Source organism: Cervus elaphus, chromosome 24 (assembly GCF_910594005.1).
Source record: "Cervus elaphus chromosome 24, mCerEla1.1, whole genome shotgun sequence".
Classification (NCBI taxonomy): domain Eukaryota; kingdom Metazoa; phylum Chordata; class Mammalia; order Artiodactyla; family Cervidae; genus Cervus; species Cervus elaphus.
Genome location: NC_057838.1, coordinates 27,010,870 through 27,023,831, shown reverse-complemented (window position 1 = coordinate 27,023,831; position 12,962 = coordinate 27,010,870).

Below are 12,962 nucleotides of genomic sequence, written 5' to 3'. Positions count from 1 at the left end.
GGGGAAGAGTAGGGCAAATACCTTCTCCCTATGGGGTAGGAGGAGAGACAGGTTATGCTGTTCCATTAATTGCTACAACATGGGGGAGGGAAGGACGATAAGGGTCTGATTTTTCCATTCCTGCATTCCAAGACCTTCCTTGGTTTTATCTGCTCTTTCGTCCTTGAGTCACCACAGAATACACTTCCCAAGAACAAATAACTTCCCCAAATTCTGGGGACTTACACTAGGGAGATTTGATATCAAAATCAAGATTTCCAGCTCCTTTTGAATAATCAGAGGATCTACAATACTGATATCTGCCCCCTCTTCTATTCACCAGTCTTCACTCACCTCTAATGCCTCCCTGTCCTTGGTCCCAAGTGACAGGAGCCAGGTAGCATCATACTTTGCACTGTGTTTTTTCTTAGAGTAAGTTAGATTTTTCTAATTTCTTTACCCATTCAAATGTTTTCTCATCTTCCCAGTCTCTGTAGGCATTTCAGGTTTTGACATTTAAAAATCAACTTCTTTAGATGAATTCAACCAAATTTTTATTTGACACTGTCTCTTATCCATTTAAAAATTAAAATACAAATTTCTCTTTAACTGTTTTTAAAAAGAAGAAAATCAATTTCCCCAGTTTGCTTCTGGAAACCACCCTTGGGTTTGCTGTCTTCTCTTCTGTGGTCTTATCCTGCTGTAGATATAAGGTCCTTAGCCAAGAGAAGGGCACCATGGCACTGTCCTGGATATCATAGACAAATTGCCTTGGTCCTTGGTTTCAGATAGTCTCAAATGGATTAGCTCCACACAACTTAGGAACTCTTACTATAAAGGAATCTGGGAAATGTAGTTTTTCGTTTTCTAGAGGCTGCAGGACCAGAAGGCAAGCAGAAGAGGAAAGTGTGTGGTGGGTATTGACAGAGTCAGTCTACAGTATCTACCCCATGACTCTCCAAACTCTTCCAGTGAAAGTTTCAAGGAAGAAGGTAAGAAGAGAATCAAATAAATACTATGAAAGCTGTGAAGACAAAGAGCCTACAGCCAGACTCCACAGCTCTAACACTTCTTAGCCATCTCATATTTCATCTTAAAAATTAATGGTGAAATTGCCTTCTACTCCATCATATGCCTATGTTTGGTTGTTTACATAAAATTGTGACATTTTCCCTGGAAAAATTGATGCTCTAGGTAAAAGCATCACTTTTATGTAACAACTGTTCATACTCCTGGGATGCTGAGAAGCTCTACTGGGGTAGGTCCATCTGCCCTGGCCTGACGGGTTTGCGATGAAGCCAGTGTGACAACGTTTAGAGACATGTGGATCCCTGGGCCTCACCCAGGCCCCAGCACCACCAGAAAACAAAGTCAAGAATCCCTCAGTGTTGAGGTTTGAACTCTTTTTAACTGTAGGGTCAGGAACCAGGCAAGAGAAGCCCATGGAGGGTGCGGGATGCTGTTCTCATTCCTTCTCAGAGGAGCCAGGGAAGACGGAATAGTGTGAGTATTCTTACCACCTCTACTGCTCTCATGGGCAATTTCTCCTGTATCACACAACTCCCTATCAGTTTGCAAATAAATTCAACCTCTTTCCGCCATGATGACTGCTTCCCATTTGTAATTCTCAAGCTCTTATCTGCAAAACATTTAACATTCTTATTAAAGCCTGTTTAAAGATGTCTTCCTTTGATAAAGTGGCAATTACCGGGTATATGGGTTGTACCTCAGGATCTTTCATCATCTGACGATCAATGGGATTGATTTAGCTTCTGAGCTCTATGGATCTGAATGTTTTCCAGCCAACAGTAGCACCACCAAATGGTAATCAGGTCATCGTTATTACAATAGATAATAGATAAATCCCTGACAGGAATGGGATTCGAGAATACCATGATTCCCTAGGGCCCTTCCTTTGCAGTCTTAAGATCATTAGTGGGAAATAGTCCAGATTCTAATTTTGCTGTTTCCATTCCTGCTCTGAGGACCCAAGGACATTCTTGTCGGTGCTGCCTAATTGCCTGGTTATACATTTTTAAAAGTACATCTCTTGGATAAAGAAAATTATATGTGTTCTTTGCAGTCTCCTCATTTAAATCCCTAGAAATTTGAGAAAATGTATTTTTAACCATTTATAACTATTTTGGAAAATAAGAGATGGTACTATTAGTGGAAATTGTGAGGTTTGCCTGAAAGTCAGAAGGCAAATGAAATTGATTTGAAGCAGGAAACCTAATTCCAAAATATGAGAAGGAGAAGGAAAGGACTCTTAAAAAGCAGGAAGGGTTTCTAGGGGGAGCTCAGAGCTGGGAAGACGTGGGTACAGAGACCTGAAGGGGTTCTGCTTGGCATATGAGAGAAGCAGACAGGTGGTTCTAAACCTCTCCCCTCTCCCACTGCTTGTGCCAGTAGTAGGTGACAGAAGTGTCAGTGTTCAGGTGGGACCAGGGAGTGTAGATGCTTAGGTCACCAAGCAGGCAGGATCTTTCATGCCCATTGACTCAAAAAGAAACCAGTGGTCCCCATGTCCAGAAAGCTGGATTCTTCCCAGGCAGCTGCATGTCACCCACTGCCTGCATCCATGATGAGGCATGTGTGCATGCTCAGTCACTATGTCAGGTCCAATTCTTTGCAACCCCTTGGACTGTAGCTTGCCAGGCTCCTCAGTCCATGGGATTTCCCAGCAAGGGTACTGGAGTGGGTTGCGATTTCCTCTTGCAGAGGATCTTCCTGAATCAGGTATCAAACCATCAGTGATGATAAATTGGTAAATCATAGTACACACACAGTCTTAAAGGACAACTCCACTGCAAAGATGAACCCAGAGCCAAAATGTATTAAACACCTGAAGAAAATCAAAATCACACAAGAGAGGCACTAATGAAGCACCCGAGGAGGCATAGTTAATCAAGAGAATAAAATCTCAGAAGCATGAGAGAGAATTTTACACTAAGCAAGAATAAGTTAGCTTAAAAAACAGCTTCAGGTTTTTTTTAAAGAAATCTGTTCCTATTTTCTTTTAGTATTGATACTTATGATTTCATTTTTTTACATGTAGATCTCTGATCTATCTGAAGTTTACCCTACTGTACATGTAAAGTATTGGTCCAGTGTGGTCTTTTACCAAATGACTGGCCAGTTATCTGAAACCAGTGATTAGCCATCCCATTTTCCCCAGTAATCTGAGACACTGTCTTTATCCAATACTGGATTGACATATATTCTTTGGTACTATTTCAGGTCTTTCTATGGTGCTCCATTGATCTGTCTGTTTCTTCAGCCACCAATTAGTTTAAATATTGAGGATTTCTAGCATGGTTTAATATATGATAAGGCTATACCCTATTCTCCACTATTTTTCTCTTTTTTGTGGTTTTCCTGGTCAATTTTGTCTTTTTATTTCTCCATAGGAACTTCATATTTATCTTTGCAAGTTCCAAGATGGTGGTGGCGGCGGGGGGGAGGCTTTTTGTTTCTGTAGAGATCACAAATTCTTTAAATAATATGAGCAGGATTAAAATCTTTATGATGTTGTCCTCCTACACAATAATACATTTTATCTTTCATTGGTTAAGGTCTGCCTTTTTTACTTTCAGGAGTGTTTTAGAGGTTTGCATAAAAGGTTTACACATTTCCTGTTCAATTTATTTCTAGATATTTTATCTTTCTGATGCTAAAGGGTAGTGGCAGTAGTTTCTGTTTTGCCTTGTTCTTAACTTTAACAGGAATGCCTTTGGTAGCTCTCCATTAAATAAGAAGCTGGCCTTTGAGTTGAAACATATCTATTTTAACAGAACTCAACCTAATTTTTAAAGTATTCTTTGGCCATCTGGAGAATTAGGGGAAACTGTATTCCAAGATTGCGTGTAAGAGAAAGGCACATTTAGAGAACAGTAAGTCATTTAAAATAACTGTAAGTGGCAGGAGGCTAGGCTGCCTATTATGGGAAAGGTAGGAAATGTGGATGAAGACCGTAACAGGAAGACCATGAAGACCTCACAGCTTGGACTTTCTTCCATAGTATAAAAACCACCAACAGTCTTTAAGCAGGGGAATGACATGATTAGATTTGTATTTTAGTAAGATTCTTCTGGAGGCCACGGCTGTTGGTTCCATTGCAAAACATTTCCAATATGACTGCAAATCAGACCAGCTACAATCACTGAAGAAGCCAGGGGGAAGAGGAAGCACTGAATAAGCCAGGAAGATGAACAAGTTAGGTCCAGAAAAAAAAATTGCAGCTATATCACTTTTTTTTCTTTGATGACAAAAATTATGGAGTAAGTAAATCTATTTAGAACTACACTGAAGGATATTTTCTCTTTTTTCTATAGTTTCAGGACATTTTCAGGTTTTTCCCTTCAAATCTGAAAGTCTAGCTAAGGAGATTCAGTTCCAGGAGACTGCCAAGTCTTCACTCACCTCGATGTGAGCTCGAATGGGCAGACCTAGTCAGGAAGTGGCCCCCAGAAACGGGGCAGGGCCTGAGGGACACTTACAGATAGTCCCAGAAGTACTGCCCTTGGCTGAGGACATGACTTTCTTCTCTCCCTCTCTGTTTTCCTGCGTGGAGGTGCTGGACACAATCAAGCACAAAGCACAGCTTAGTGGACAAAGAATATGATGTTTGCATTCATGAAAAATTCAACCCTAATTACACCGCTGGGAGCCAGTGGGAGTTATTGAAACAGTGTGTCCAGGGTGTCCATTTGTTAATAGATGCTGGCCATGCGGGTACTCATTTTCCATGCCATTCATAAAGCCTTTGACGGACAGAAAGAAGCTACTTGTGACAGTCCATAAAATAATAAGATGTGAAGGATATTATGCTAACTCTTTGGGATGATTCTCATTTAGTGTCTGGTCTAGGAGAATGTCTTTCCCCCCCTTTAGTGCAATATTCCAATAACTGCAATAGTCAGCTTAGCAGGAGTTCTGAAAAGTAGACATACTAACTTTGGCTCAGACACCAGGAGGCATTTTGCTGCCATTAAAAAAGAAATTATTTTCAATATGTCTGTGAAGGAAATCGTCTTTAAATTTTATTTCTGACTCTCAGTTTAGTAATGATAGCTCCTAGGTTTCAATCACATGGACTGACATATAGAAACCATTTAATCAAATGGTTTTTGACCCAACTGAGATGGGGAAAACTCAAAGAAAGTTTTCAAAGGACTACGGCAGATCAGACATGACAGTTATTCCAGCAAGACAGCCAGCTTTCTGAAAACTAATGAGCAGTCAGTTAAGGTAAACACAAAAAACTGTAAAGGGAAATCGAGCTGGTCCTTTTGTTAGAAGACAGAGACTCTACTAATAGAAACAAAGGTCTTCAATCTGAAACGCTTGTGTGGGTTAAACCATAGGAAACTTCTGATATTCTACTGCTTTTGACCTACAAAACCAGTCATTTCGTATAGCTCAATCTATGCTTTAGGAATAACATCATGTTCACCATCCTAGAACTTGGCATAAGCTGCCATTTCTTTACCTCTAAAGCCGTAAGCTCCCTGAACGCAGCCTCCTGTCCTAAACCTCTCAGGTCCTCTCCTCCATCAGAAACCCATGTCTGCAGCCCAGACCAGTCTGCTAGTCTTCATGCCCATGGGGCCAAAAGTCCCTGGGTGTCTCCACAAGGAACTCAGTTTGATAGTTTAAGAAATATGTCCACAAACTCTTTGAAATGCTTCCCTTTAAGAGGTGGCATCCAATTCCTCTCCTCTTGAATGTGGACTGAACTTGGTGACTTGCTGTTAATGAACAGAATGAAGGAGATGTGTGTAGCTTCTGAGACTGGACCATGAAAAGCACTGCAGCTCCTGCCTTGGTCCCTTTCTCTCATCACTCATGCTGGAAGATTCCACAGTGCTGTGGGCAGCCCTATGGAGAGGTCCACATGGTAACAAACTGATTCCTTCAGCCAACAGGCATGTGAGAGAACTATTCTGAAAGCGAAAAGTGGATCCTTCAGTTTCAGTCAAGCTTTCAAAACCCTGCATCTTTGGCCAACATCTTGACTGCAGTCTCATCAGAGACTCTAGACAGAATCACCCAGCTAAGAATGTCTCAAATTCCTGACCCACAGAGACTGTGAGATAATAAATATTTGTTGTTGTAATCCAGTGAGTTCACAGTAATTTGTTACACAGCAGTAGATAATGAATATATACAAGAATAAGAAGCCCAACTCTTCATTCACTGTTGTATTAGTTTCCCAGGATTACTGTAGGAAATTACCACAAAATTTGTTGGTAAAGAATCTGCCTGCAATGTAGAAGACCCTGGTTCGATTCCTGGGTTGGGAAGATCCACTGGAGAAGGGATAGGCTATCCACTCCAGTATTGTTGGGTTTCCCTTGTGGCTCAGCTGGTAAAGAATCCTCTTGCAATGTGGAAGACCTGGGTTTGATCCATGGGTTGGGAAGATCCCCTGGAGAAGGGAAAGGCTACCCACTCCAGAATTCTGGCCCTATATAGTCCATGGGGTCGCAAAGAGTCAGACACGATGGAGCAACTTTCACTTTCACCTTTCAACTCAGCCAGTCACTCCAGGAATCCAGAAACATTCTAAACTCTTCTATTTCACTCACCCTGAACATCAATTGATCACTGAGTTTTATAGCCTCTACTTGTTAGACACCTCGGATCTGTCCCATTCCATCCAGCCCCACCATCACTGCCTCAGTTGGCTACCTCATTTCCTTGTAGCCAGATGGCTGGAATTGCTTCCTGAGTGGTCTCCATCACTTCCAACTACTTCCCATTTCTTTGCAACCAGAGTGGTTTTTCTAATGTTCACCATGTCACTCTTCTGCCTGCAAGCCTTTAGTAACTGCTTGTTCCCTCAAGAAGTCTTTGGGTTAACCCCCAAATTCATCCATGATCTAGATTCCCCTCCCTCACCTCCTGCCATTTTTCACAAGCATCTTTGGCTTGAGTAATGCCAAATTTGCCTTCAGACATGACATTAGGAAAACCAAGTCGTTTCACGCAGGTGCTGACTGTTCTTTCCATCTGAAATGCTCATGACTTTCTCTTTTCGCACCTTTATCTAGGTATATTCAAATGTGTTTAAAATTTAGCTTACATTTCATATCTTCCTAGAAACATTCTCTAAATCCCCAGAGGGATTCCGCTGCTTCGCCTACAGACTCCCCATGCAGTAGGATAATTCTGAAACCATCTTTCCCTCTAAAAATGTGTTTCCATGATATCTCATGCCCATTCACTTTTTTATCCCTAACGCCTGGCACAATTGTTGCATGTGGTAGGTAACCAGCGAAAGCTTGCTGTCTAATAAACAAGTGAATAAGAGTCAGGAAAAGCAACATTTACGGCATGATTATAGAAACTTGATTGAAAAAAAATCTTTTTCTTGATAGTGTAGCTTTGCCCCTTTATTTATTTAACAATATTCAGAATTCTAGATTAACATGGTGGTGCCTTCTAAAAATTCACCAGCATGGTAACTGGGCCCTGCTCACACACCTATGACCACGGAGGAAAGGGACAAAGCAACAGAGGAAAGTCACAGTCATCATCACCTCCATGTCTGTCATCCAGGAAGGATGGGGTTAAGCTTCCTCATTCATAACAACCAAGGGTAAACAGACTGAGCTTGAAGGAATCCAAAAATTGTTCTCTTCTTCTAAAAGACACACTAGTCAAATTAAATGGAGGCCTGAAGAGTGTTGACAGATTTCTGTTTTGGAAAAGGAGGTGGTGGCTTTCATCTTCCAGCAGATGAAAGGCCTCCATGGCCTGAGGGGGAGGGAGTATTTCTAGTATTTGGGCTTCCCACAGGTGCATCTCCATGGCTACCTTCTCAACATCCCTAGAAACAAGGGCCAGGCTGACAGAGACATCTGCCAGAGGGCAACTTGGATTTTCCACATGGAGCCACCACAGCCTTGATGGAGAATGCCCAGGAAGAGAGGAAAGGGGGACAGGGCTAGTTGAAGGGGCAACCTAAGGGCTTGACGGGCCAGCAGAGGGGACCCACCAACTAGCTTGAGTGAATGGCCCAGGACACCAGCCTTGGGGAAACCCTGGAGAAATGGGAAGATGGCTTGAGTAACAGGAGAGGTCAGCAAGGCTCATGAAGCAGGCTCAGCAGTGGCCTAACACATGAGGAAGAGAGGCCAAGAAGGTGATAAGAGGCTGTCAGGGGAAGGCTGGGCTGGGCGGGGCTGCATGCTCCCAGAATCTTTGTACCTGTCCCTGGGCCTCACAGAGGTGAACACTGTCTGTTGGTCCTGGTAAAGATGGTCACAAAGAATGCCCCTGAGTCTGAGCAGAGAGATGGATATTTCCTGAGTAGATGGGGCAGAAGTTAGAGCCTACAGAAAGGTCTGCCGGGATGACCTCCGAGAATGGAGGTGGAAGAACCCTGCAGGTCAGGGGCATTGGCCAGTTTCCGAAGGGTTCTTGCCTGCACACTCTCATGTGTGGTGCAATACGTGATTCTTGAGTAAAAGAACTAAAACCTGCATGATAGGGATCCCCAATTTCCTCTTGCCTTCTAACTTTGTCCCTTATTCTTATTTCTTTGCTATAGAGCTTGCTCATGTTGGAATCCTTGACTAGAAGATAAGCCACAGGGCTTGCAAAAATGCATCTTGGAATATACCATGCTGACGATGGTGTTGGGATTGTACCAATGACCTGAGCAAGAGGCAGAAAACCAGGAAAGTGAATGTGAAAGTCACTCAGTCCTGTCCGACTCTTTGAGACCCCATGGACTGTATAACCCACCAGGCTCTTCTGTCCATGGAATTCTCCAGGTAAGAATACTGGAGTGGGTAGCCATTCCCTTCTCCAGGGGATATTCCTGGTCCAGGGATTGAACTCAGGTCTTCTGCATTACAGGTAGATTCTTTATCGTCTGAGCCAAAGTGACCTTTAAACCACGAGTTTCTATTAAAGGCGAAAACTGCTGCCTAAACCCAAACCAAGTATCCACGTACTCAGTTTTCCCTGTCTGATAAAAACCCTGACTCTGTTTTAATCTGGGGTCACCTGTCCTTTAAGTACTCTCTGATGTGCCTTGGTCAAATAATGTACTTAATTTCTATTTGAATCACTTAAATGATTTTCTGATACTCAGAAAAATGGCTCTAGAATGTTATTCTGGTTGTCTGTTCCCAAAGTCACCTTCTGGCAAGTGTCCAGTGGCATTCAGGGACAGCAGGATTAGCCTCTTTCTGCTACGGTGTTGGGCTTCTTCGTCCAACCTTGCTTTGCTGAGCACATGGCTATACAGGACAGGGAGAGTTGGGAGGGTGAGCACATAGGAGTGAGTGAAAATCACACTTCTTCACTGTTTTTTTTTTCTCTTGGTCACACTATGTGGCATGTAGAACTTCCCTAACGACAATCAATCCTGTGTCCCCTGCAGTGAAAGTGTGGAATCTTAACCACTGGACCACCAGGGAAGTCCATGAGTTAGTGCAAATCAGATAGAGCATCATGGTCAGCTCACCTGTCTCAGTTCACCTATAAGGAAAAAAGGTGGGGTGGAGTAGGGACAAGAGAGGGGAAGTTTAATGTCCTTGGATGCATGATAAGTATAAGCTTCACCTTACGAAATAAAGAATTCAAGAACTAGAACTTGCTGTGTGTTCCATGACTCTAATTTCTCACTCAAGTCCCAATTCTGCTGGGCTACAAGAAAAACAACCTCAGTCCTTCCTGGGAAACCCCACCCTCTAGGTGGCCCCACAACCCCAGGTCTTGCACAGCACCAAGGCATTGGGGAAAAGGAACTCTATTTGGTCCTTAGTCATGGGTGCTCACAGGGATTCATGATGACATTTGTCATCCAGTCTTCCCAACTCCTTCAGGCTGGGCAGATCTGGGAGAGAATTAGTATCTCTTTGTGAAGCATCAGTTCAAGTCAACATGATCTCCAGGTGAGGGAACACCACCCCTTCTGCAGAGTGAGGGGTTTGCTTTTGCCAACCAGGGAAGTTCAAGGGAATTTGGGGATTCAAGACTGTTGCAATTTGCCATCAAAATGTTTCCATCCCAGATGTCAAGCTCTCACTCTTTTCCTATTAGCACCTCATAAAGGGGATTGTTTTCTTAATTTCTCTTTCTGATAGCTCGTTGTTAGTATATAGAAATGCAACAGGTTTCTGTATAGTAATTTTGTATTCTGCAACTTACTGAACTCATTGATGGGTTCTAGTAGTTTTTTGGACCACTAAAAAACTTAGAATTTTCTTTAGGATTTTTTTATATACAGTATCATGCCATCTTCAAACAGTGTGACAATTTCACTTCTTTTTCACTTTTAAAAATATTTAAAATATATAAGGAAGATAAAAAGATAATGACAATTTTAATCCAATAATCCAATTCGTGGAGTTAAACTTGAAGGGAATAATGAATTTAAAGGAAAAAGATAAATTCACAAAGATATTTTAGGCCCTTACCTTCTTTAAGAAAAAAGCTAGAAATACGAATGCTTAGCAGTAGTAACTCTGGTTCATTCATTCCTTCATTTCATAGACATTTATTTGGCTTTTACTATGTGCTAAACATTAGGTGAGGAAAAAAACAAATATGGCATTTGTTTAGGGATCTGCTGGAGGGAACGTGCAAACATATATAGTTCACAATGTGAGAAAAAACACAGCAAGGATGATTTCCCATCTTTAAATGATTTCAGTGAACTTTCCCCAGTGTCCCACCACCTCCCCAGATGAATTGATTTCCAATTCCTTTGACATTAATTTCTAATGTAATTGCAATGTGCTTTTATAAAAGATAAACAAAATGACTTTTCAGGTAGCACATATTGATCACCCACAGCACTGAAATATTGAAGAGTCGCGAGATAGGAGAGATGATATTTGTTCAACAATAGAATTGTATCCATCAAGTTTTAATGGCCTGAGAGAAGATGTGTGGGGGGAAATGAGCATGATTTATTTGTAAATGTAAATCTTATCAGTTTTTAATGATGACTTTTTACTCTCTCTGAGCCTAAAATGATGCCCCAAAGGTAGCTTACCTCAGGATAGTAGGGGATCATGCTTACTCTGTTGCCAGGCCCAAGTTAGCAGCCAGGTAAGCACATGGGAACACATGTGTGAGGAGACCTAACTTTACATCAGAGGATCTTTCTTAACACAAAGGCTTTCTGTTCATAATCTCAAAGTGGAACTTAGGCTCAGATGCTTAAATGTTCACTTGATAAGCTACTCTTCAAAGTATGTTTATGTAAAACACTAAAACTTTTTATGGTTGAATCAGACCTGGATGACGATTTAGGATGTCTGTAGTCCATTTCTCTGACTTTAGATGGGACCATGGCTACTTCAACTCAGAAAGATGAGAATTTATCTTTTAAAAAAATCAGTGATTTATCTGAAGCTTGATAAAATGAATGTTTTCTAAATCCAACAAGACACACCTAACTCAGTATCTTTGGAACCTGGACATATGCATTTATTATTTGACCCCAGGTGATTGTGAAGCAGATGAATTTCTAATAAGATCTTAAGGAAAATAGTTCTATAGGAAATGATTTTAAGAAATATTAGTTCATCAGCTCTCTATAGAATTTACAAGTGTAAAGAACAGCAATAATCATTTGATGTTTTTCAACATTCTATATAGCACTTATTAAAATTATAAATATTTTTAAATTATTTTAAAATTTCAAATAAATAAATCAGTGATAATGGTAATTGCCCCCAGAGCTAGTTAGCCATTTCTGCTAGTTTGCTCCATTCTTTTGAGATATTAGCATTTCTTATGCTTCAGTATAAACTTAGTTACCAGGATCATAAACATTTTTACCTTGGCCATCACACACCCCTCCCACCCCCACTCCCATTCTCCTCTCCACCTACTCAATACCCTTGGCTCTACTTGGATACTCTTATTATTAATAGCAAGTCTAGAAAATGGAAACAAATCTATAGTGACAAGAAGATATCACTGGTTTCCTGGGGATTGAGAGGGAAGCTGGGAAGAGATATCAGGAAACTCTGGTGGGGGTAGGGATAGAAATATTTGTTATCTTGATTGTCATGATGGCTTCAAGGGTGTAAACACATGTCAAAAGTGACCAAATGGTACACTCTATGTGTAATTTTTGTACTTTAGTTATACCTCAATAAAGTTATGTAATAAGTTCTTAGCTATCTGAACTTCTTTCAGATTCAGCCTAATTTAAAAGCTTTGGTTTACTCATTTGCAAAGCCAGACCCCTCAGTCAATAGCTTGTCTCCCCAGTCCCCAGAGCTGGAAACCACAGCAGTAACCTAACCAAGCTCCACTTCATAAGACAGCCTTGGCTCCCTGTAATCATATAACTACTTCACTATCAAAGCTCAGAGAAATTAAGTCAGTTGCAATTTGTTCTTGTCAGAGAGCACTACACTTGCAGTTCTGCTGGTTGTGGGTGACTCTGTGACACTGGAGAGGCAGTACAGTGGACATTTCATAGATGAATATTCTGAGGAGGACATTCAACTTCATGTATATGGACCACCACCCCCATCAAGATCTCCTCAAGGCCGTGACTAAACCTCTCTCTTTCTGAATGTGTTTGTTGAGGTGTGCTGGGGTCCACCCAGTGTCTCCTTCCCAGCAGCAGCCCAGTGGTGTTATGGGGAAGAGAATCTAGGGCTTCTTCCACATCAGTCCCCATCAGTCCCTTACCTCGATTCCCTTCATGAGAGAGCAGTAAAGAGTGAACATGAGAACGCTGAGCAGCTTAGAACACCTCCAGAGCCTTCCAGAGTAAAGGTTCCAGTTGCATTTCACTCCAAGGCAGGGGCAGAGGGGATTGATGATGAAGACATGTACCTCTATCTTAGCTGCCTTTTTGCAGGAGTGGTGTGAGTTTGTGATTCTAATCACAAATACCCTTCCTTCCCCAAGAAAAAAAATGTTTCTTCCTCCATTCACAAGGTGGGACAGAGTTGATAGAAACCAAGCTTCAGATTGAGTTGAATGTGACAAAAGCC